Below are 26,293 nucleotides of genomic sequence, written 5' to 3' on the forward strand. Positions count from 1 at the left end.
AGACTCATCTCCCAGGTCCTTTCCCCACTCCAGCAGTGCACATTTGCCCCTGCACTGCTGAAGCAGAAGAAACGAGAATGAGAACGTTGAAAAAAATTTGGATTAACAATACCTTAAAAAAATTAATTCGGTGGAGTTTTTAATGTGTGTCATTTTAATGATCCACCTTATCCTAGAGTCCAGAGACCGCTCTGTCCACACAACTTCTTTGTGGATGCAAAGTACAATGTAGATTTGGTCAGACTGGAAATGGTAAACAGAGCTCATCAACTTGACTTAAACTGACCTTGCTGCCAAAAGTAGTGCTACACAGTTCCACATCCTTCATGTGTATAATAAGTAGCTTGTACACAAAGGGAAAAGATGCTGTATTCTTTTCCTGATACATGGAGAAGAAAGAGAAGTGAAATTTTGGACAAGAAGATGGTGTTTGTTGGGTTTTCTTACTTGCTCCTTGAATATCATGAAGAACATAACCAAAGGTCAGAGAACTGTGGTCAAAAGCACTGAGAATACCAAATATAAAACCACATATTAGAAGTGATTTGACAGCCTAGTTTCCTTAGGCCCATGTGACTGCTGTCAGCCATTGCCCTTTATCATTTGAAGTCCGTGACCAATTTCAGCAATATGTGCAAGAGGATAGTAATCTTAAAGACAATTAATGCCTTACAAGTCTTTTAAAAAAAGCCATACAGTAAGCAAGAAGAGAAAGGAAAAGAATTCTTTAGTAGAGGGAAAGGTTCTCAGCTTTGCTACTGTCCTTCCTCCAGGTTAGCTGTAGTTCATGCTGTCTTTTGTCTGAAGCAGGTGCCACGGAGGAGGACATGAGATCACTGCAGTGGGGAAGGAGATTTCAGGAGCAAAAGACATAAATCTTTACCAAACCAGACTCTAATAGTTGTGCTGCTCAGCCAAACATGTTGTTTCCTCATAAGCAGCTACGGCACTTTTGTGACATGAGTAGAAAGCCACTAGCTCAGGATTCTTTGGCAAGGCAAATAAACTGATTTTCATTGTGAGATAAAAATAAAACCTTTTTAAAAAGAAGTAAAGAAATAACTTCCTAAACAGCTTGAAGGAAACAGGACAGAAGACCTCCCTTTTTTTTCTTCTTTCCTCTTTGCCGGATACAGGGCTTACAATCCCCCGGAGCACAACACCTACAAATGAGTGGAATCTGATAACCCATTTTTAATTACCGCCTTTATCTGCACTTCTGTAAAACAAACAAATTAAAAAGCCTATAGCTGGGCTTGCACAGGGAAAACCTAGGTGTTTGTAGGACTAAATTCACCACACTTCTCTCTGCACTATTTCTCTTTTCTTCATCCTGACTTTTGAATCTGCCCTGATGCCCTCATCTGACACAGCAACTACATCAGGGAGAGAGAAAACAGGATAGGCTTTCACTTTTGTCTGGCAGCACAAGCTTGCATTCTGTGCTTCGGAGGTTTTCAGAGGCTCTTTATTCCATGTAATGTTCCTGGAGTGGAGAAGCATATCTTTTGTTCTTCCTTATAAAGGGATATTTTTATACACAAAGATATACAGTACACTGAATTACAAGAGTTTTTATGTATTGGATTGTGAGGCTTTAGCACAGAAATTTCTGATGATTCTTTAATTCCGCCTTACCCAAAGCATTTAACTTCAAAACCTTTAAAGCATCGATGAATCAAAGCCACAGAAACATATCAACTAATTGAAGTGACATCACAACCAAAATGAGACTCTTAATTGAAACAGGTTTCACTCCTAGCATGCTAAACATGTATCCTGCCTATATGTGCTAAGCTGCATTATCTCAGTATACATATGTATGGCTTTATATACTTGCAAGTAATTAAAATGAGGGAGGACAAACGTACTTATTCCCTGCAAATAGAAATACTTCTTTTATGTTTAAGCATATCTCTTGTTGTTTTAAATTTAGCTTCCACATTTTTCCTGTGACATTGTGTACATCCAATGTGATGAAGCCTGTATAGGTCTTCTGATTCCTTTAATATCGTTTCCATATTAGATAGCCAGATGGTGGAGAGCGATAATACTCTGTACTAATCACTTAGGAAGTCTACAGAGTGGTGCTTTGAGATTTAGACCCACAGCCACTGCCATCATTCCTTTGATGGAAAGCTGCAGATACTATTCCAACCAATTGAATGTTTTTAAATATATCAACACTGAACAAATTATCTAAACAGGAAAAAGACTGACAAATACCATTCAGTGCTAATGAAGAGAGGGTTTTGTCCAAAGGAAATAATTGTGTTCACAAGGATCAGAGACCAACATGGCATTATGCAATAGTATTTATACACATCCAGAAAAGTATTTTTGTGGTTTTTTATAGCTATCACAAATAGAAGAGAGTTGCATTGCTAAGTTACTTCCCCCTCCAAAAAGAAAAAAAGCCCAGGAGCAGAAATCATCATCTCAATGAGTTACTCAGTGTTTGATTTTTAATTCCACACTGAATTTGATTCCACACTGAATCTCTTCTGTCAATTGTAGAGTTTTGTAATTCCAACAGATCAATCAGCAGAAACCTTTTTTCCTACAGTAATATTCATTTATGTACAGGAATACCTTTTGCTTATGTTTCTACCTTGAAAATACTTGGTTTCTTTTCTGAATGATGCATTGTTAGTCTATGGGCATATTTTACAGGAATGAAATGTCAGATGTGCCCATTCCTAATGTCATAGACTTTTTCATATGCTTGCTGAGATTTCTACATAAAAAAGGGAAAATATTTCTCAGTGAATTTTACTTTTATTGTTAATCATTTCATAAAAACTCACACTGCAGGCTCTACTTCAGGCTGGCAACAAGAGGCTCTGGAAAAAGAGACGGAGGCAGCACTGATCAGCACTCAAATATGATAAGCAAGCAGACTAAACATGTAAACAAGTCCTGTGCTGAGCGCTGGTAGCACCCATTGTCATTTCAGTAGAGGAACAAATAACCCACTTCAGGCTGTCTGGTTTATTAATTGTAGAACACTTTAAACAGTAAAAAGAAAACACAAAATAATGTTAAGCTAAAAGGCTTGTAAGATACTTCTCAGAGCTGGGCAGCTCTAGTAACAATTTTCAAACTGCATTAATGTTTTACTCCATCCCTAGGGTAAAATAAGCATCTTCATCGTCCTGATATTTGTACAACATTGTACTAACATTGCAAAAATGGTGGACTTTATAGAAGTTCCCTCCCACCTATCCAACATTATTTTTTTAGTGCTACTGAACAAATATTTACTTAGCATTTCTGAAAATCAGACTCTTTGATACCTGAGAACAGAAGACTGAAGATGTCATTTAAAAAATATTTCTGTTTCTTCTTCAGTGTGCAATTTTCCTCTTATTATGCTTAATAAAAGAATGTATTAATGTTTTGGATGACACTATTAAATTGCTAATTTTAATTAGATTTTCTCTCCTATCCTAAATCCTCTACTCTGTATTACAGTATGTATCACTGTAGATTCACTAGTTACATTACCATGCAATGTGGCATTTCACAATTCTGCCCAGTCAGCCTGAAGCCAGAAAGCTTGATTTTAACCTTGAATGACTTCATGGAGTTATTCTTCATACACACTAATACATTAAAAAACAAACACTGGATCATAAATTGTATGAAACCAGCACTCAACACATACTACTCTTAGAGCATGCAGTTGTGAAATGTACATGGGAAATAAACAAAGCATTAAGGAATGTCTTTAAAATGAGGATGGAGCAGGCACACAGAGAGGAAGAACATGTAAACAAGTGCTGGAAAAGAACAGATGTGTGCTGTTTAGACACACAGGCAACTTGCCCGAGGGAAGTTTGGATTATTGAGCTAACATGGCAAAGATACATAGTCTGTTCACATTTAAATCATAAGAGGGTTTGTGCATGTTGTGTGAAGAGTGTTCCCACTACTTCTCTAAAGTAGATGGTTTCTTAGTGTATGCCAGAGTCACACATAAAGCAAATTTGCAGTTCCGTTTGCCTAGAAATTTCCTCAGAAATGCTGGTAAATGCTGCATCTAGTATAAAATTCAACAGAGATGCAAGTTACAGAAGCCTCTCCAAGATTGCTGCACAAAGTCAGCCAAAAAAAAAAGCTTCAGTAAGGGTGATAATTTCAACAGGCATTAATGGTTGTGATTCCACAGATATAGCATCCCTGTACATTCCTTTACATTTTTCAATAATACAGTTCAATTCTGTCATTACTGCATGTGAGTTTTCCTGGATATACTTCTTGTTTCTGAGGCCAGCTTCCCATGACAATTGTGCACAATAAAAATACCCCAACTGTTGGAGCAAGAAGGGAAGAAGAAAGAGGTAATTATCACCAAGCACTCTGATGAAGTAGTCCAGAGATTCATAGACCACAAATCTCATTTGACTTTACTTTTCCTGCCTTCACTGTAGTTACAATCCTGGTAAAAAAGTAAGATGTACCAAAGAAGAAATGTAAAATTGCATCCACATTAGAAGAGAAGAAATACACATCTCTTTTGGTTCTATTTAAAATCTGTTAATGAAAAATGGTACATACAGCACAGCAAGCCACCAGAGTCCTGGAGAAGGAATATATTCTATAGAAAAAGCGGCAATTTGTTCATAGTGAAATTAGTGTTAGAACTAAAGACTACAGCAATAGTCAGTAGCTTGTTGCCACAAAAATTAGTCATTCATGCGACTCAGGCTTGTACATCTTACCAGTGCAGAATCTCCCCTAGGCTTGTCCTTGCCACATTTTATATCTTTGCTGAAGCTTTAGCAGAGTAGGGACTGAATACAGGGTCTTGCAGCAGTCAGACAGGAAAATGAAGAGAAGGAAGAGGTTGCAGAGGAGAGAGGTGATGTCAAGTGAGGTGCAAGTTTTAAAAGGAAAAGGGGTGCCCCAACTGGGCCCTGAAGGAATGGACAGACATGACTTTCCCAGAAACTCCAGGTATAGTATTTTCTCTTCTTAAAGAAGGACAACTTAGGGAATTTGTAGTGTAGGTTTTTGTGAAGTGCAGAGATGCAGAGCTGTTTGTGTGCCTATCCACATGCTGTAAGCAGACTTTTAGGAAGGCATTTGGTTACTCTTTCTCCTGGCATGGTTGCCCCACTGTCCTTCCCATAGCACCCTATTACTCCTTGCTAGATCTTGCACTTTGCACCCCACTGCTTGGCTCTGGCCCTTCTTACTGAACAAGAGAAAACAGTTCAGTGCTGCCAATCCTTCTGTAGGGCCTGTGAGTACGTTTTTGCGTCAGTCAGTGATGGCAGTGATGCATGTGGGAGCTATGCACAGAGAGACTGTGGACTGATGGGGTGGAAGGGGGAGGAGAGGGGCTGCAACGGCCTTAGGTGCTAAACATCTGGCACAGGAAGTCCAGAAGAAGTTTGAAAAGCCTAGAAAAGAACACTTCCAATTTTCCTGATTTGCTACAGTAACTCATCTGCTGGTTCACCACAGAAAATTGAAGGAAAAGAGGCAATATAATAGTGATGCATAGCGAAAAGAGCAAACAAATGGCGAGATTAAAGGAACTCAGTGCATCCTTTAAATTGCTTCTCCTTTTGAATTAGTCACAACTACTTTTGAACTGAGCCATGCTTGGCAGCAGACTACTAGTAGACTTTAAAAAAACAGGGTGATTGAAGCCTTCAGGAGCAGGGAGTCTAAGGCTGTCAGGCTTCCTGCAGGATAGAGGCTTACAGATTTTATTTGAGAGAAGAAGAATAAGTAACACTGCTAGGCTGGAAGCCAAGCCACTAGAAAAGAGTTGTGGAGTAAAGGGGAATCCAGGCAAAGTCCCTGAACACCACTGCCTCCTGACAGATTTGTGAGAGGCTGCTGTTGTGCAAAGGAGCAGCTGAATGTGCCGAGTGATACTCAACCTCCCTTTCCAAGAATGTGAAAAGATGGCTATAAAGTATACATGCAGTATGTTGTATAAAACTCTCCTGTGAAGTAAGCATAACACTATTTATATCTATATTTTTATACTTGTACTAAACAAGGTTGACAGCACATGAGATTACAGACCCATGCTTGTCATGGGTTAAACTGCCCAGGGTTTGTAAACAGTGCGTAAATATGCTATATGATACAGCAGCACGTCACTAATCCACGGTAATGCAGGGAAGCCCCAGTGCAGATTAGTGGGGTTTGTGGATTACGGCCTGAGAGGGCATTTGAGGGGAAGTCAGCCATGTCTCAGGGCAAACTCCCGGCTCCACTCAGTAGTGCAGTGGAACGCTTGTCACTGGAAGGAGCTGCCAGGGGCACCTCCGCTCTGCTCGGCTCCAAAGGACATTATGAGCAATGCTGATGCTGTTATTGCTTCTGTTTCAAATGCTGTAGTAGGCCTGCTCCAAACAGGGAATTGCACTCCTAGTCTCCCTTGAATCACTTTAAATACTTAGTATACACCTGCTGTCCAGACACTTCAAATCAAATTAAAGTGAAATTATGTGGTGCATATGGATTTCGCAAGGAATTCTAACCTGCTCTGTGCACAGCTTGCACGGACAGATGTTATTTTGTATGTACAATGCAAAAGTTATTTTCTGAGAGTTTCTAGGTTAAACAGCAGTGATGTCAACAAATACATTGTTTCTGATTTTATATATATAATGGCTGTTTCACTCACCCAAAAGACAATATCACTCCCTAATTCACAATAATCTAGAATTGCATACAATAAAATAATTTTCCTTACTAACAATATAACCAGTCACATACACTTTTAACTGTGAAAGATGCTTTTACTTGTATAAAACTGAAATACTGCTAAATGTCATACGGATAATAGTCCAAGTTAGTGTCATGATAAAATATCAGTAGAGCAATCATGCTGATTAAACATTTTATGTTTAATAAAGCAATCGTGCAGTATTAAAAAATTGAAATTGGATATTTGGGCCCAATATTGATATTCATTGTAATTTCTTCCATTCAATAAACAAAATGAATAATGCATATCTAAAAAAGAAGAATGTGAGGTGTTTGGCTGTGTGTCAAACAAATTTTATATTATCTGAAAATCAGGATATTCATTATTTTTTATATAAGACATCACAGATGTCTTGGTAATGTCATGGCTATACGTGGTATGCTTTTGTAATGCTGAAAAGTTACCTGAGGCAAAGACTTGAGATAGATGATTTTAAAGGGATCAGCACTTCTTGAAGCACATTTTCCCCTCAGCAGTCTATAGGCTCAGACAATGAGTTTGTCCATTTTAAGTTTATTGACCTTTGTGAATACAGTACTTGAAAAGTGCTAACAGATTTCTTTGAAAATCAATGCCAGTTGTGAAGCTGTTTGTTATCTATTCACCGTTTTTTCATGAGTGTGATTAATAAAAAAGAAAATTAAATCAGCGAAATTGAAAAGTTAAATTAATTAAAAAGGAAACATTCATTCCATTCTCCTTTGGAAAAGCAAAATGAAGAAGAGACGGATATTTTATCTGGATCTACATATCTGAACTACATAATGTCGTTCACCACAGACCAATTAGGTTTCTAATAGTCAATCCTGAGAAAAGACTGTGTGGAATTCTATGCCCATATTGCAGGAGGAAAAAAAAATCAAGCTAATTTGCTTCTTTAACTTATTTTGGCCTAAGCTTGCAAAAGTAAATCAGTTGATTCACACTGATGGCCATATTATGGGATAAAATAGAGGCCCCTGTGCTGTCAAGAGAGGTTGATTTATAGTGATAGGGTGAAGCCAGGATTTGACCTTGGTTTCTTTTGTCACCATTAAGAGTCTTACATGAAATTCTGAGAATTAGAAACATCAGCATACGCACCAGTTTTTCTGTAAAACACATTTTTCTGACACATTTTCTGACAGCAGCACATAAGGCCTTTTCTCAAGCGGTTTGCTGTAAAGGTAGCTAAGCCTAACTGGCTGCATGGGAAAACTCTTGAGGGCAAACTAGTTTCCAGTTCTGCTAACAGACATAAATATGAACTAGGTACCAAGCTGTCTGCAGGACCAATCAATATAAATGTTAACACCCAGTATAGGGTAACTTGTCTGTAGCCAGGTTCCCCAAATCAACTGTGTTTGTAACATAGATGGGGCCCCACAAGCTATTCAAAGAAAACATTGCAAAAGCTGCTTGCCATTTAATGATTGCATTAACACCATTATCTACTATCTAATCGATGCTGTGATTGACAACTTTGCTAATCAGATTAGCTTTCAGTCTGCCTATGAATATAGCGTGGCTAGGAATGGAAAATTGTGTGGGCACCAATTTGTGGAAAATGAACAACATTCAAAGGTATGAAACAGAAAATCACTGATACTGCAGATTAGTTACAACAACTATACCCCAAGAGATACTAAAATCACTCCTGTGATTTTTTTCACATCTTGCATCGCATCACTCCAATGTTGCTCTCATACAGTGAGGGGAAGTTCCCACCCAATGACATCATAGTTTGTCTTTGGCTAGAGCCAGCTACATATTTTTAAAGAGGTCCTGTTTGTTCCATAACTGAACTCTTCACCTTTTGATTATATGTTTTGGTGAGGGGTTAAAAGGAAAAAGCCTGCTAGTAAATTTACTTGAACTTGGCATTCACAGTCTCAGACTTGGGTGGGCTGCATTCCCTCCTCCGGTTACACCCTACCTGAAATCCTTGTATGTTAAATCACTTGACTAGTTCAGCCTTAATGATTGGGTCATACCCTGGGAAGCAAGTTCAGAGATACTGGAAATGTGTGCTTACAAAAACACACATAATTGTAGAAAAATATGTGGACGAACTAAGAGAGAAACACTGAGACTGTGGGAAAAAAGCTCACAGTTGTTTGGAATCAAAAAATTATCTCTTAGTTGTGAAGAAGTGTCACAAAACCACATTATTGCTACCCTTCCAGTGACACATTTTTATGAAGAGAAATGCCTCCCCCCTCCCTCCCTCCCTCCCTCCCAATCAGGAAACTTTAAGCTATTTTTACATATTAACAACAACCTTAATATTCCTGTCTTCTTCAGCTGCTACAAATGCATTCCCTATTAAAAACATGTATGAGAAAAAGTATTTCTGTAAATATCTGGATCTCCATAGTAGCAGAGTGAGCTATTGATAAGCATGAACTGTTAGAGAAGTTTTATGTCACAATCAAGCAAAGTGGATTTATTATTACATTTACAGACACACAACTTCTGTGTTTTCCCTAGCAGCAATCTCAAAGATGGAGTGAGCAGGCAATTTTCTAATGGTCTGTAAATAATTGATAGGATGCATAGAGCTGCTTTCTTGCTTCCACATACTTGGAGGAGTATCTAGGAAAAGTCAGGAATCTTACTTAAGCACTTGGAATGGGACAGATATAAGTATCTTAACTGCCTCTTGTATGCACTGTCCTCACAGAGAAAGTGAAGGCCAGAACCACAGCTGGAACACTTAGCAAAGACTAAATATTTTCTTAACACTACTGTTCCATTGGAGCAGTTTCTGTGGTTGGCCCTGTTTGTTCCACAAATGGAACCAGAAGTGATCCATGCCACCAGTACTCTGGCCTGGGAAAGCTTGCTTTAGAACACACTCAGCACATATCCTAAAGAAGAGAAGCAGAGTGGATTCTGGATGTATTTTTTATTTTGAAAAAGTTATCATTTTAGAAAACAAGTAAATGGTTGGTTATGATATCAAACATGTGAGTTTCCCCCTTTGCTAGAATTGGTAGAAGAAATGGCTAAGTACCATTGCTACTGGGGATTTTTGGTGTGGGTGTTTTTTTTTTGGTGGGGGGGTGTTGCTAATTAGATTTTGTACCTATGTTGTGAATTCCTATCTTTTTGCCATTGGAAAGTTTCAAAACATAGCAGGAAAATAGTCAGGGAGTGGTAGAAACTTAGAATTTTTGGAAAGTAAAGAAATATTCTGTTCAAAATTCTTGCAGAAAATTGACTTTATTCCTTTACAAATATTCTCATCTATATTCTGATTTGCCTTTATTGAAGTAGTGGTGCTGAGGCTTCCACTCAGTCATGAGGTTAGCATGGAACTCATCTAATTAACCAATGTCCTCTTTTCTCATTGTGTGGTCTGTCGCACTGTGGTATACACTTTCCAAAGCGTTCTTAGTGAATGGTTTGGCTTCCTACCACAGGACACTGTGATACAAAAACTTATTTAAATAATCCTGGTGAATCTGTTCCTACAAGGTGTTTAGTGATTTATACTGAATTACAATCATCCCCAGTTTATTCAATCTTTGCTAAGTGGCAAGGTTTCCCACATCTTGATCTCAGGATCTTAAGATGGATGATTCTATGAATATGTACAATAGACACTATGATGGTGATGTAAATATCCATTTAACTGTTGAGGACAATGGGACCAGGGTGGGACCTTAACCTATTTGGTACAGCTGTCATGAGACTCCAATATAAATAAAAAAACATCCCTCCCAGCTTACATTTTCACAATTCTATTTATCAGCCCCATGAAAATGCCTTTCAAATCTGATAGTTATCTACAGCTTTTTTCAGCTAAGTGAGAGCCCTCTCTCACAAAACTTGATGATGACACAAGCTGTCTCCAGCTGGAGTCCAGAAGCTTTCATCACTGCTTAGTATATTAGACTCAGAAACATTTTAGACATATTAACAGAGACTGTACACAAATTGAGAAGATACGCCTCCTCTGCTTGACTTAAGATGCCTCTGGAGTCTCTGTTGGTTGGTTTGGTGCAGCTATGAAAAAAGTAACTTATTTTCTTTCTTAATGGCTTTCATCCTCTACTTTATTACCACACAGTCATGTTTCAACTACATTTCTTTAGGCATAACTGATTTTGAGCCCCACTTGGCCTGCCAGGTTGGATCTTTCCATCTGTTGTGGATGTTTGCTCTACAAACAAAATCTAGGTCTTCAGCAACACTTGCCACTTACCCATGCCAATATTTGTTATCCGCTTCACTACCCAGTCGGTAGTGATGCCAAGCAGCAACATCAAGGGAACACAGGCTTTTCACATCAGCAGTCACTTTGAACTACTAGTTGATTTTTGCTGTTCAGTGGAATTTATGTTTTGGCTTTGATTTTGACACTTAACAATACTATGGAATCAAACAAATGGGCAATCTAAAGACAAAAGAAAAGCATAACCTATGGGTATTCATTTCATGACCAACACGGTGTATTTCCCATGTGATTGTCTCCTCCCTTTCCTCTCTTCCCCCAGCCTCCCCCTCCACCCCTTCACTCTAGTTGAATGAGAAGTTTAGATTCATTGTGTTTATCTTACATAAACTGCTCATCTTCAGGATTTTTTGTTATTTTATGGTTTTCCTTTAACACTCCAGACTCTACAACTTCTATTGCTATGACAAGTGCAAAAGCCCTTAAGGTGTGCCTTTTCTTCAGAGATAAATACAGGCTTCTTTTCTTTAATGAGATAGTCCAACAATGCACATCTACAAAGACATGTCCTAACTTGAGGCCAACCCTTGAACCAGTATAGCAGTAACCAAGAAGAATCTTAGCAATTCAGAAGATGCAGTCATATGAAGGAGTCCTTTAACCAGTAGTTTCTGCAAGATCAGAATCTTACTAAATCCAAACCCCTACAATTACATTTATCAGCTTATAATTACCATACAAGAACTGTCAGAGCGGGATTGCTGCATTTGTCCTCCCTGTCAGCACCATAGCTGCGGTGTGAGAAAACTCATGCCTTCACACTGCAGCAATATAACTTGTCTCTTGTTTTGGGCTGTATCTTATATGTCAAATCTGGGGCCAGAGGGAATCTGCTGCACTGTTCTACTGCCAGAAGCACAAAGCAGAATCACACATTAAAAAGTACCTGGTTGGAAGGGGCATTCCTTGATCAGCAATCAAATGTAGTGGCAGTATCCACTCCTGTGATGCCAAAGGGTATCTTTCACATCATTCATGCGCATAAATTGTGTAACTTTGAGCTCCAGATGCTGCATACAAATTATATTACTGGGCACATGAAGTCTCCTGTGCCGACAGGTTGAAAATATTATCCATGATAAGTGCCTTCATCAATTATGCATTTTTATCACAGTAAAATTGCAGATAAAATGATCTTCTCCTACTGTGCATTTTTATGCCGTAGCATACTTTCTATTCATTACGGAAGATATTTTCAGCCATTAATCCAATGCCTCGGAACCTTGCTGAATGCCGGTAGACTTGCCAGCAAAATAACCTCTGGGTAAAAAATACATTTCCTTTCCAGAAAGCAGTCTCCTAGAAGCTTGTTCCCATCTATAAGAAAACTTTATGGAAGGAAGAGAGACAATTTTCAGGACCAGCTTCCAGACCACTCAGGAATCTACTCATCTTAGGAACCACTCAGGAATCTACTTAGAAACCACAATGATGTTGCTGACTAACTAAAGTTAGTCACTAAATATAACTAAGTGTAACTAAAGCAGTTATATTATTTTACCAGGAATAGATTAGACAGTTTTCTTGTGTTTACTTCAGCCATTTGTGGGATCTTTTTCTCATTCATTTTTTCTTCAAAATCTCTGAAAAGGAGACATCTTTACATACAAGAAGGCAGCATAAGTATTTTTCCTTATGTCTTGTTTTCTGTTAACATCACATAGTTTATAATTAGAAATGGAGATTTTCCTCTTATTTTCTTTTGTAACAGACACTGTTCACAGTTGTGCCAACAGATTAATGTGGAGACTACAGAATGAATATTATAAAAGTGTCATTTAGGTAAAGCCAAGAAGCAAAGCGGCACAAGAGTTGTGCAGACAGCCATTTTGATTGCAGATTTATAGTCCATAGGCAGCAGCTCCTACGCTGCAGCCTTTTTATCTCTTAAACAGCGTGTAGGTTGTATCAGCACTTTAAAGAAATTTTGCATATTGAGTGCAAAATTGCACAATTGCACAACAACAGATTGGTAACAGTTCTTATCACTGTGGCACCTACACAAAATTTAGATATAAACTCTGAGAAGTGGAAAGGAGATCGAGAAAAATATTTGAAACTACAACAATGGCTTTTCTCTAGTGCTAGTACAGCACAGTACGTGTCCCAAAAATGTTGTATGTTCCACTTGAATATGAGGAAAAACTTCTTTACTGTGAGAGTGGCTGTGGAATCTCCCTCAATGGATATATAAGAAATATCCTATGCAGTGTGTTCTAGCATGATCCTGCTTGACCACGGAGGTTGGATCAGACACTGTGTTGAACTTCACCCATTCTGTGAAAATCAGAGGACTATGAAAATCACCACCTGACATGCTGCATACAGAATGACACAGACTTTGTTTGGCCACCCAGATGTTCCATTACTCTGCTTAAGAACTTCTCTACATCCTTCTCCTCTTTAGGACATGTTTGTTCCGCAATAAAAATTCAGGAAAAGTGCACACACCAAAAAATGTATTACATTTAATGTTGTTTAAAGAGATTTTTAATTTAATGAAACTGCCAGGCTATTTACTCTTCCAAAACTGCAGATCAGAGAAGCCAAGTTTGTAATAAGGCAGCAGATTTCTCCAGAAAAAAATGGCCTAAAACCAGTGTGAGAAGAAATATGAGTGTAAATAAACCTCTGGGAGGTACCTCTAACTAGGATTCTGAGCAGAAATGTCCAAGTCTTGCTGACAAAAGAGGAAAAAAGCAGCAGTTCCTTTGAAGTCTTCCTGAATTTTCTAATCTAGAGAAACTTCATTGTCGCCATTTCCACCAGTTTTAGCAACATTGGAAACCTTAATGAAGACAAGATTGTTACAGGGGCAGTTTTAGTACTGTGTCAATTACATTTGCTCAGGCCAATGGTATTGAAGACTGGCAGCCAGACAAGTACTGGCAATGACAGACAGCAGCTGGGATGGTGCAAACTTAGGAAGCCTCTGAAAGCAGCAGAGACCAAGTGTCTCCTGTTGCACCCATAAGTTAAGTCTTTTACAGTAGCAGTTACTGGTTTTAGGCATGCATGGGAAGCTGCTGTATTATTTTCTTGAGAAACTGGCACATATTCTACTATCATTCTTCATGCTTAGTGATATTAAAGCATCTGCAGAATGAACCAGAAAATATCAGTTTTAGAGTCTGCTCTGCATATAGAAAGCATCTAGAGGTAAAACCCTAACCCAGTAGTGCTGTGGTAATTGTAGAATCTGCTGTATCAAATTAAAAAATGCAGTGACTGGTTTTCCTGAAAAAGAAAAATGATATCCATCATCTCCTCTTTTTTAATGCTGTTTTTGAATGTGGAGCAAGAGATACTAAAAATAATTCATCAGCTTTATTTAAATTATGCAGTGTAATACATAAAACATGAAGATTACAACATCAAGCGATATAGCTGGAACAGATTAAAACTGTTGTGCATAGGCATTATAATTCCTTCTTTAATTACTGGTCCCTAGCCTCTTTCAGTGGATGCAGAATGAACATGTAGAATTAAGCACAGATACCTAATAGTGCCTGCTCTCTATTCATTGCCAACTCATTGCTTCTCTCTGCTTACATTAATTTCCTTTAAGAGCACTCCTATGAGTTGCATGGTTGCTTTTACTTCTGAAGCATTAAGATCTAAGAAAAAATATTAGTCGGTGTCAAATAGGACTTGATTTCTTGACGTTGCACATTTTCAAATATGTAGAATATATGGTGTATGGCCTGTTGACTTAATTTTCACTAGCAGGCTACCCTAAATGAAACCCCTAATCTTAAGACTGGCATTGTGAAAACACATCCCTCAACCAAGAGGGATTGACAAAAAGTCAGATTAAAGCTATGTTACCTGACATCACACAGAGATTTTTAAGAAAGAAAACTTGGTGTCTTACAATTTTTTCAGAATTCTGTAAAGAGCAGTCAGCAACCTCAGTCATGAGCATGTTTCCTGACTTCTAATTTTCCTAGAAATTACACAGGGATTACATATAAAATGCCTTATTTTACTACACAGCTGTGCTCCAGAGTAGAAAAATCCATTCTATGCACTATAAAAAAAGGCATGGCCTGGTACGCATGAAGGTTAGGCAAGAAGTTTGTGGTTAACTTTAGGTCATAATGCATGAAAGGGATGAACTTGTACAGGCAACATGTATTATGTGCTGGATTTTGCAAAATCAGTATGACTGCACACAATGTAAATAATTTTCTGTTTCCATAGCACTCCCAGGGCCTGCAGCCTTTGCAGCACAGCAGTTGCCATGAGTTTTTCATATCCAGGCCTTTTAGCAGTCAGAATCCACACACACATCCGAACACCACTAGAAAATGCAGGTTGTAAGGAGGCCTCTCACTTAACCTCCAGCTCAACACCAAGGCCAGCTGCGTGGTCAGCGCAGGTTGCTCAGGACTGCATCTGCTTGGGAGTGGAAATCCCTGAGGAACCCACTCCCAGGGCCCAGCTGTCCGCAGCATGAGTAACTTTTTCCTTACACCCTGCCTGACGCTCTCATTTCACCTCACTCCCGTTGTCCTTCCCTCAGCAGGACACGGAATCCCCGGCTGCCTCTTCTCGACCAGGTCCCCACGAGTGCTGATCCTATCCACAGCCCACGGCAGTCCCGACCCTCCACTTCCCCGCACGGGAGGGTCGCTCCGGCCCCGCCACCGCGGGGATCCCTCCGGGCTCCCGGTGGTGTGTCCGCGGGACAGCGGCACCGCACCGCGCGCACGGTCGGCGCGCTGCCCGGACTCGCCCGGGGCCGTGGCTCGCCAGCAGCGCTGCCGGACAGTGCCTCTCCGGTGCGATGCCGACGCTGCGACGACGCCCCCGAAGCCCGTCCCGACCCCAGGCTAAAACCGCAGCCCCGATGGGCACCGGCCGCTGGAAACGGCCCAGGAAGAGCGGGCGGGGGCGATGCGCTGCCCGCGGAGATTGACGGCTGCGCCAGCCAATGGCTGCGCGGCTAGCGTGGAGGCGGGGCCAGGGCCGCCCGGCCGGGAAGGAACGGGGGCGGGGCGCGGGGGCGGCCGGGGCGCGGATTGGCCGGGGGGCGGGGCCGGCGGGGTTTTCTCCCGGGCTGGGCTGACGGCCGCGGTTGGGAACTTCGGGAGCGTGCGGGCGCCAGCGGCCGTTCGAGCGGCAGGTATCAACGGGAGCGGTCCCGAGGGAGCTCGACTTACGCCGGCAATGGGGAGCGAGGAGGGATGGCGGGGAGGAGGGGGTCGGGCAACCATAGCGCTGCGCTGGGGGCCGCTTTGCCGCGTATCCGTGGCCGTTTTCACTGGTTCGCTCCGCTCGCCGCGGGATGCGGAGGCTGCAGGCGGGGCCGGCCCGGCTGATCGGGTAGCGCTGCCCCCTCCCTTCTTCCTTCCCTTCTTCTGTGCCGGCCCCGAGCGGCCGCGGGGCGGGCGGATGGGGGCTGTCAGCGCCGCGGCCGGCAGGGGGCCGCAGCGGCCCCGAGGACGCGCGTCCGGGGGTGGCGGAGGCGAGCGGCTCCGAGCCGCAGCCTCTCCGCCCCGGGCGGGCAGCGGAGCGGCTGGCGGGGCTGGCTCCTCCCTGCCTCCTTTTCCCGCAGTCTTGGGCGCTGGTCCCGGCGAGGCGAGCCGTGCGGGGCCGCTTCTCGCCGCTCGCTTCCAAGCCTCCCTCGCGGGGCTGCCGGCGCGGGCAGTGCCGCCCCGCCGCCTCCGGCCGCAGCTCGGGTCACCCCGGCCGGCGCTGCTGTGCCCGCATCTGGTCTGGGGCTAGAAGGAGAGAGGTGTTTTTCCCCGAAAAAATCTGTCCCGCTGGCTGTTGGTGCCTTTCCCGCACCCGTTGCGTGAATGCTGCGTGAAGAGAAGCGGTTGGTTTCCTAATTTCCTTCCTCCCGGAGCACCACTCCTCTCCTCCTGATAACTTCATCTGTTTGCATCTTGGGCTGTTCCTTTCTTTCGTCTGTAAGTTAGCAACTGCAGAAAAATGAGCTAAGTAGGCCCCCGCACTGAGGCTGTTGGCCAAGAATCAGGTAGGGGGTGAAATTGAGGAAGACTTCGCATCCCTAATTTCCCTTCCCTTCAGGATTAGGGTAAAAATAAGTGTAGAATCCTCTTATATGGTTTGTGTCTACTATTTTAAAATAAGGCCTCCTTTCAAGATGTGATGACCCAGCCTCTGAGCATTATGCACTGAGATCTTTAAAAAGAAGTTTTTTATTTATAAATTTAGGTCCAAAGTTCTTTTCCTATTATTGTTCTTTCCTAAGGCTTTGATTACAGTACTCTGAAGTCTGAATACACTCAAAAGAGCTATTAGCAGTGTGGTAACATTTTTTGTGTGCAGCGTTCTTCCACAGGTAAAGATCCCACTGAGTTGAACTTAATCCCTTTTGATGTTAATAGTGCTGTCCACACATGTGTGTGGCTAGAAGGATTGCTGATTGACATGAAGGGAGTTGTTTTGAGGGTTTGTCAGCGTAATGATTATGATTCCCACCTTCCAAAAAAAATCACTGCCAGAGAACAAGTAATAGCCAGCTAAAGTAAACTTAAGGTGCTTTGATACCAGTAATAACTAGCAAACAGTTGATTTGGTGTGTTTTTTACTTCTTGTAAAGCTCTTCAAGACCAATTTTTAATTTAAATTATATATTCTATATTTGCCTTAAAGCACATGTGTTCATTTTCTTAGCTTTGTGGCCTTCCTTTCTGTCTGCTGTCATGGGTGCTTCCAGAGCATTAGTGAAATGTAATAAGCATGGCTCTACAGAACTTAACCTTCAGCAAATTCTCATAAACTTCTGTGTGTCCAGTCCTGCTGAGGTTGAAATGAGAAAATGCTTCTTTGAGAGACTGCCTAAAAGAAAAGCTGTGTCCTTTAGCATCATGTTTTGAACAGCAGAATAACGGAGTCCCAAAGCTACAGTGCCAACCAGTTACAGAACAGAAGCAGTTTGGTGGCACCCTGGGTTACGCAGCAGTGGCCCTGGAAGGGTGTTCAGCAGAAGCACTCTGCTTCGGCTGCTGCTCTCCTCCCTTACAAGTTTCCATTTCTGCTGGCCATGCTGCTTTCTGTCTGCTCTTGCCCTCTTGGTGGGAAGTTGAACTGCTTTCTTTTGCCTAAATTGCAACATTCTGCTGAGTTTCATTACCTTTGGGCTTAGAAAATTACTTTCCCTTCAGTGTTTTCTGAGGTTATTGATCTCAAAAATTTCTGTCAACAGTTTGTACCTGTGGCAGATGAGCTTGCATTGTAAAAATATAATTTAAATGGCCTAGACAAGACTTTCAGTAATATGCATATTCTCTCTGTGCATTTGTTGATAGTGGAGAAGAGGGGGAGTTCAAACTTCTTAATATATGGTCTGTGTGGAATAAACTTCCAGGCTTCATTCATGTGGAAATAGACCTTTTGTTCCACTTCTACTTGGATAATTTTCCAGTAACTTCAGTCAATTAATATTTTTTTTTTTTAGATTCAGAGCCTACACAGGTAACATTCTGAAGCTAGTTTGTCTTCCTGATGTTTTAATGGGGATTCAGTGGCAGCACTGCGGAGTTCTTATTTAGAGAAGGTAACCTGAAGAATAACTGTATTACTGATCGGAATCAGTTTGTGAGTGTGGATATAGGCAGAATATTCATTTTTCATGGGACCTGCTCCCAAGTCATGCCTTTAAAGATGAAGAATGTGCATCATAGGTGGAGAATGGAGAAGTGTTCTGGGAAGTACAGGCATGTAAAGGAGGTGTTGTGATAAATAATTTGGACATACATTCTCTTTAAGCTGATGTTCAAAAAAATCAAACTAGGTTTATAAACAATGTTTAAAATATATGACAAGGTAAAAAAAAAAAATTCTGTAGTTGGTGGTTGTGGGGTTCTTTTTTGAACTGGCATTTCCTTTCGGCCTTAATCTGGGAAGTATGTTTTAATACAAAAGATTGATGTATTTTAGGGTTAAAAAGAGAGGGAACAAAATAAAATGATGGTAGGTATACTTGTTACATGGATGAGAGCTATGAAAGTATTCACTGGCAGAAAAAGGCTCTAAATGGTTTACATTTTTAATAGTTTTGTCTGTAATGTGTAGCTCCACTCTAACTTTTGAAAGAGGAACTTTTCTACATTTTAGCTTACTGTGTGTAAGTTTCAGTAGGTTAAAAGTCATTTTACTAAAGATTGTAGTGTGCAACATATTTGCCACTAGATATTTCTAAAGCAAAGTTGAATGCTTTCCTGAGGAAGATGTACTAAGTCAAACTGTGGTTTCATTCTGGAGTTGGTCTTAAATAGGTGGAAGTGAGGAGAGGGAAGGTGGGCTGTCTTTCTCATTGCAAGCAAAATTAACCCAAGAAAAATAGTGTTGGAAAACTTCATTGTGTACTCGCACAATGGGTGGACACAAGAAAGAGGATGGGAGCAAGAAAAGGGATGTGGAAGCATCTGATTGTTGTAATCTGGGCTATACAAGTCAAACTGCATTGTAAGGGGTTATTTCTGGCCTTCTATTTTGAAAGCAGACTACTTTAAACTTTAAGGGTGTTAGACATTAAAATAAACTGCCACACTTCTATTTTGTTAAGAGACAAAAATCAAAGTGCAAGTTAAATGATTTGGTGCAGGGTTTCTTCCTCTTTGTCAGGGTCTTCACATTTTCAAAATGTTTATCATTTTAGCACTGTTCAATTTCAGTTATCTGATTTTCTAAATTATTTGGTGGGTTAATTTTTTGGCATAATTATTCCCTCACAGGCAAGCAAGACACTGTGCTGTTATCCAGTTGGCATAGTTGATTTCATTCTACAAATCTTCAAGATTCCTACTGGAGTGAAAGGTAATTTTTAGTTTATTTTTTTAGATCAGAAGATTCATTGCATGAATTTACTAAATAGGCAAGCTTTTGTGTTTTGTTTCAGCTTCTCATTTACTTTAGCTATTGATGTGATAAATTTACATGGCCTGAGTTGTCAGTTTTGTGATAGCATATAGAAAAGAACATCTAGATGATGCTGTAAATATTTTGACTTCTACTTAAGAACTTTGTGGTGTGCACTCTTCTGTGAAGGTAATTTTGCTGGTAACTTATTTCCTCCATAGACTTCACCTTGTCTTAGAAAACTTTGTAAAGATTTACAGACTAAGTGAAGGCCATATCAACAGAATATTGATTAATTACTATTGGGTAATCCAAAAATAGCTGTTCTGTTTGGCTAGTGAAATGAGGAAAGTACGTTCCATGTATACTATGAGATTATAGATTGGCATGTACTGCAGGTGGGACAGCTCAGCAAGAATGCAGGTTTATTTATTTTAATAGACTTGGGGAAAAAAATGTTTTTTCTGTTTTTTTTTTTCACTTGCTGTAGTGTCTGATGTCTTAGAGGCACTACCCAAACATTGCATTACAACTCTGAGTTGGTGTTGTAAAAGAGAATGTCAGATGCCAACCCTTTGCTGTGCACATCACAGCTGCCTTTGATGGCATAATGTTTTCGTGACTGCACTAAAGTATGGGATGCTTTCAAGGCCTGACTTCAGTGAAACTGTCCTCTTGTGTAAAAACTGATTGTCTCTGCAGATTTTCAGAAGCAGGTAGTAGTATTTTGCTTATGTGTTTCTTTGATTGGATTTTTTTTTCTAAAGGAGATAAGGTACTACTGCTGTTCATTTCTGTAGTGCTTTTATTAATAGTAGCACGGCTCATCAGGCAGTTCTTGTGAGGAATTGTGGGAAGAGCCTCTTTCTTAAAACTGGGGACTTGTCAGTGTCTAGGGAGTTAACTGGGTGTTTTACTTGATATTGTATCTACCATAGGACTCATATTTGTCTGTATCTTGGTTTCTCCTCCCTGTATTCTTTCTGAAGAGTGTGATAAAGCCTGTCTTTTAGCTTACCTTGCTGTTACTAAGTCATGCAGCCTGTGTGCTCTGTAAGGTCATTGTTAGAAGATCTTGCCATTGAGTAGTAAAATAGGGTTAGCTAAGGTCAGTTTAAAGAGAACTGTGCATTGCCATGGTCCTCAATGCTTGAATCTTCCCTTATACTCCTAACGTTGTCTAGTGGTTTTCTGTTTGCTAAGCAGTAGCTCTGGAAAACTGTTTCAGAGGAAAAGACACTCAGTAACCAGAAAATAAAAATAGACTCAAAAAAACCCCCCCCAAAAAAAAAACAAAAAAAAAAACCCCAAGGACTCTCTGAAAGATCAGTTTCGTCTTAAATTGCTTGCACTGATGACAAAGCAGAGTTTAACCAAATATTTATTGCTGACATTACTCTCTAATTAGTAGTGTTGTACAGCTAAATGTAACACCAGATTTTACTGTAATTTGCTGCTATCCCCTTACTGTGGGTAGAGAAGTATAGACTATGACTGTGGTATTCTTTATAGTGGTCTAGATAAGAATTTGACTACAACATTTTAAGAACACAGAATGTTATTAAGAGACTGAAAAGCTTCAGTATGTATTTAAAATGCATGATGTGCTGTCTTACCACAATGGAAAATGAGAACAGCTTTTTCTAATTTGAAATACTCAGTTATCCTGTATATGAGATTTAAAATATATATTCTTAATTCAAGTTTTTGAATTCATGCTAGGCAGACCCTTGAATTCTAACTGATTCAGCATGTATCCTCCTTCTTCTGAAAATCAAACCAAAATTAAAATTTGGTGATAAAAATGTGCTTGGGTTTCACATTTGTTGAAACACTTTTATTACCTCCAGTTACTCACAAAAGCAGGGATTCATCAATTAAAATATGTCAGAATATACTAAGTATGTCCTACAAACTTCTTTGAACATTTCAGTTTTGGATCTGAAACTTTTAATTTCCAAACAGTGTTTTGTACTTTGTAGACATTATTTGTAAACAATCTATTTGCTGTTTCCTCAGCTGAAAGAAGCTGTTTTATCCCATTTGGCTTCTCCTTTTGAAGCTGTACTTAAAAGCTGTGTTTAAATAATACTGTAACTGCTGCTGTTTCATCATCAAGCAATTAAAGAAGTATGCCCTGTATATCATTGATCTTCTCTTCAAGGACTGAATCCTTTTTTCTTGTATGGCTTTTTTGATACTTTTCCTGGTAGAGTATTTCATTATTTGATCACAAGTCTGAAATAAACCCAGTGTCTGGGAGGGAAGGAGGTAGAGGAAGGGTGGACAGAGTAGGGAACCTACAACCAGAGCCATAGAATGCTGTAGCATTAAATTAATTTTCAAGTCTGTGTGTTGCCTTATGCCTGCCTTGTCCCCTCTGTAGACAACATTTGTCAAAGATTATAATATATTATGGTTAGAGGCAGCTGCTTAAAACAAGGCTGGAATTGCTACCTATCAGTGTTACTGCTCCTTCTTTACAAACCCCAGTTGTAAGTGATTTTAGTATTAAACCTGTTTTGGACCTCTAATTATCTCATTAGTTGACTTAAGCTATTGGGTGTTTGGCCTCACTTTCCCAGTGTGTTTTCTTGACTCTGTGTGTGTGCTTGAGAATATATTACAGAGAGCAATTAATGCTTAATGAAATTTGTGCACTTACGGATTTTTTTTCATTCCCCACCCCTCCATGCTACCCTTGTATTTGCTTATACTGAGACCATTGTATTTCCAAGCATGTTGCATTTTTTTTTCATTCTGAAGGGCAAGACATATTTCTGAAGGCTGAAATTTCATAGTCTCCAGATTTTTTACTGTGTTGAATTGGTAAGGTGAAACATGTAGCATATTAAAACATTATAGGTTTTTGTCACTTCTGGATTTAGTCCCAGTGACATTTCAGAAAGTAAGGATGCTATTTAAGTGCCATGGCATAAATGCAGAATAATGACTTAGTGTTGAGGTTGAATAGTTGAGGATTTTTTTGGGAAAAGTTTGCACTGTCACCAGCACATTGTTCTTGTACTGTAGAAGAAATTAAATTATGTAAAAGTGAAGTTAGGAATACTGCAACCCTGTGTTGTAGGTGAGAAAATTCTTGGAGGAAAGGTGCCTTTTCCATAGAAATGCTTTGCAAAATGAGCTCTGTTGCAAGAGTTCTATGTTTAAAAACTTAATCCAAAGCAAAAATGAAATTGTGCTACAGAACACAGTAAGAAATGACAGTGTTCCAACTCGGGGAGAGTGGCAGGGTGATGTGGCCAATCGAGTTTTAAAAAACCACACATATAACATTGCTGCTCCCTTCATGTTCCCTCATATGCTCATTGGTTTTAGCAAATTTAGTAAAAGGCACATGACCCTACATTCTACTTTCATCCTTAGACCATTACAAGGTCAGGAATCCAAACAGAATATTTGCACTCTTAACTAGAGACCAGGTATTAAATGTGAGATAGTTACCACTGAAGGAGGAGTTTGTACAATTTTAACCCTGATATGAAAGGATGACTAGAAGCTGCTTGAGTTCTTGTCTCTTGTGTATTCTGGACTTCTGTTCCTTTTGTTTCAAAAAGCATAATGAAGTTCTATAAAAACACCCACACATTAGCTGCTGTATATTTTGCCTGAGCTGATTTGTTTGAAACATCTAAGAAATCCAACTCTATATCTTGAGGAATCATGAGATTTGATATACTGGGCTAATAATTAAGAGTTTTATTTATTGCTTGCAGTTGGATTTTTAAAGGCTAGTGTGAGAAAGGCAAAATATGTTCCCAGTATATTGGGAGCAAGTTTGCTTCAACCATTTTTTCGCCTTGAGAAAAGTGCAGCTTCTTTGTATTTTTCAGATCTTCTGCTCAGTTTCCGTGATTTTTGATTTTTAAAGAAAATTTCTTTAATTGTATTCCAAGACAACACCTAGTATGAAATTGGTTGGCTTACCACAAAATTACTCAGTGATGGTACATCATGTCTTGGATAAAGGGCAAGACATGTGCTGTACATAGCATCTTAACACTTTGGAATGGGACTAGATGAAAACAGCTTTTATTGGGTGAACTGTTTAGTCACTGTCATGAGCCCTGATTTTCTGTCTTGAAACATCTTGTTTCCATAAACTGTTGAATGATGTGGGAAGATTAATTTGCCTGGTGGAATCACTTGCAAAAAAAAAGAGAGGCGAAAAGGCTAGTGTGTTGTGATCCACGTTAAGCCTATTGAAGTCAAAATCAACCTGCTTCATTCTTTTACTGCTGAATGACCTTTGCTTGCTCGTAAAGGATACTCAATTAGAAGAAAGTCTGTGGATCCTTCCTGTTCAGAAGTTCACAATGGTCTTCTTGTTTTGCTCATATTTAAAACAAGTCAGATTTTCTTTAATGATTTTGGTAAAAGGTTTTACAACTTGAACTAGTTAAGCTGCAGAGATTTTTCTGCAAGTGTTATTTTTAAAATTCTGAGTGGGTTTTCATGTTGTATTATTCCCAAGGTTAACATCAGTACATGACTCTTGCTAGAAGGCTCTGTATGTAAGCAGTTAAACTAACAGTTCAAGACACAACAAGTGATTTTATGTTCTGTGACTATTTTTAGATCTTAGGTTACATTAAGAAGGTGAAATCATAAGCACTTATTTTGGGAAAAATCTGTTTTTTCTCTGCTAGTTCATTTTGGGTGTTTGGTAGTGTTTTTTTTTTTTTTCCTTTTTCACCTGCCTGTCTAATGCTTTGCTTCACGTAACTCAGGCAATATGTTCATATGTGTGCCCTGGTAAACTGATCATGAAGGTAGCAACTCAAATTAAAGGAAAATAAAGTTAATATTATCAGAGTTCTTTTATTTAATGTAATTTTATTAATTGGTTAATTAAAAGTAATTTCTGTAGCTTGTCAAGTCTTGCTTGTTCTTTCATCATAATCCTGTTTTTCAGTAAAAAATGGAATACAGATGATCCCTCTGTTTTTTGAGAAACAAAGTTGGTTTGTGTGGGTTTTTTTATGGGTATGGAATTTTTGATTTCTTTCAGAGAAGAGCAGCTTCTGCTGACTGGTTTCAGGTCATGCCTCCCATCAGTTTGTTGTAACCAGTAACTTATCTCCTTTTATTGGCACTATATGTGATTATGGGCAGACTGTGATATAGCAGTGAGGCATCCTAAAGAAGGTCTAGGAAGGAAATTCCCCAATTTTGTGTTCCCATTGGAAAACTCCAAACCATGTGCTGCTGCTCACTTACTTCCCCCCAGCTTCTTTTCCCCGTCATTGGATAGGGAGGCGAATTGTAAGCACAAAAGGAAGAGATTGTGGGTTGAGATAAGAACAATTTACTGGAAATAGCAGTGAAATAAGAAAAGGAGCAGTAAGAGCAAGAATATTAATAACAGTGTATGAGGGAGGTGAACGAGTCACATGTGAGTGCTCACCAGGCAGGGCCTGATGAATACCTGACTGCAGTACCGTGCTACACGATGCAGAAGGGACTCCTTCCCCTGTCCCCAGAAAGTGATGTGAGGTGACATAGAATAATCTTTGTCTCCTGGTGAGGCCTCCTCTTGGCTACTGTAAAAATTAACCCTGTTCTTGCTTGAACCAGAACATTATGCTCCCCTTAGTCTATACCATTCATGTCATGCACAAATCCTATACCTACCAGCAGCTATATATATGCATATATATATATATATATATATATACACACAAGCATAGGTATAATTTTAGCAGTCAATGGCTTTCTCTCCAAGATGTCCATTGAGTTAATTTGGTCTGTGACTTTGGGCTCTGTAGAATCTAGATGTCTTCCAGGGCAGGAGGGCTGGTGTGCTGCTGGGTGGTTGTGAGCTACATCAGGAGCCTCATGTATCTGGAGCAGACCATATTTATTGCCTATGGTAGTTATGGCATAGAGTGGCAATGCCATTCAGCAGCCAGTGTTATAAAAGTCAACATTACAGACTGTTCTCACCCAAAAATCAAATCCCTTTGAGGTACACATTGTGTTTCCCCATCCCTCTACATTACCTAGCAACTGCTCAAACAAAAACAGTCGCACAGACAGGTTGCCTTTGCTTTAGGCACGACCAATCCAAACTGCTATTCCTCAAATGCACCACGGAGACTTCATCCCCTTCTATGGTAGGGGGGGGGGGTTGATTGGGCAGGACCAGCTTGATTGCTGGAGCCTCTGGAGTTACCTAAACCACGCAGCCTTTGCTAAGTGTAGATTCCAGTGTTCAAAGGCCCCATCACCCACTGCTTTCAATGTGTTTCTAACAGTCCATTGTTCTGTTCAATTTTCCCATGGCACATGATTTGGAATAGGGTACACCCACTCAGTCCTGTGCTCTGTGGCCCAGGTGTATGTGAGACTAGTTTTGAAATGAGTCCTGTTGTCTGGCTCAGTTCTCTCAGGGGTGCCATGTTGCCACAGGACAAGGCCCAAGATGGTGTTCTGGGAAGTAGCATCAGGCAAGGGGGTATGTATCCAGACATCCAGGGGTT

At 40.1% G+C, this 26,293-nt stretch overlaps 1 protein-coding gene across 4 annotated transcripts in view; it reads left to right on the top strand.

Annotated features, from left to right (window-relative positions):
• Window positions 1–16,022: 16,022 nt before the first annotated feature.
• The window catches only part of EPB41L2 (erythrocyte membrane protein band 4.1 like 2), a 108,859-nt gene continuing 98,588 nt past the window's right edge, over window positions 16,023–26,293 (top strand). For 2 of the 4 annotated variants that reach the window (XM_053972986.1, XM_053972987.1), the window contains exons 1-3: window positions 16,023–16,083; window positions 18,388–18,486; window positions 19,667–19,748. The gene's annotated coding sequence lies outside the window, so the exon portion shown is untranslated. The remainder of the gene's footprint in view (window positions 16,084–18,387; window positions 18,487–19,666; window positions 19,749–26,293) is intronic. The other 2 variants (XM_053972985.1, XM_053972984.1) reach the window with 2 other exon arrangements.

The sequence above is a fragment of the Vidua macroura genome, chromosome 3 (genome assembly GCF_024509145.1).
Source record: "Vidua macroura isolate BioBank_ID:100142 chromosome 3, ASM2450914v1, whole genome shotgun sequence".
Taxonomy (NCBI): Eukaryota; Metazoa; Chordata; class Aves; order Passeriformes; family Viduidae; genus Vidua; species Vidua macroura.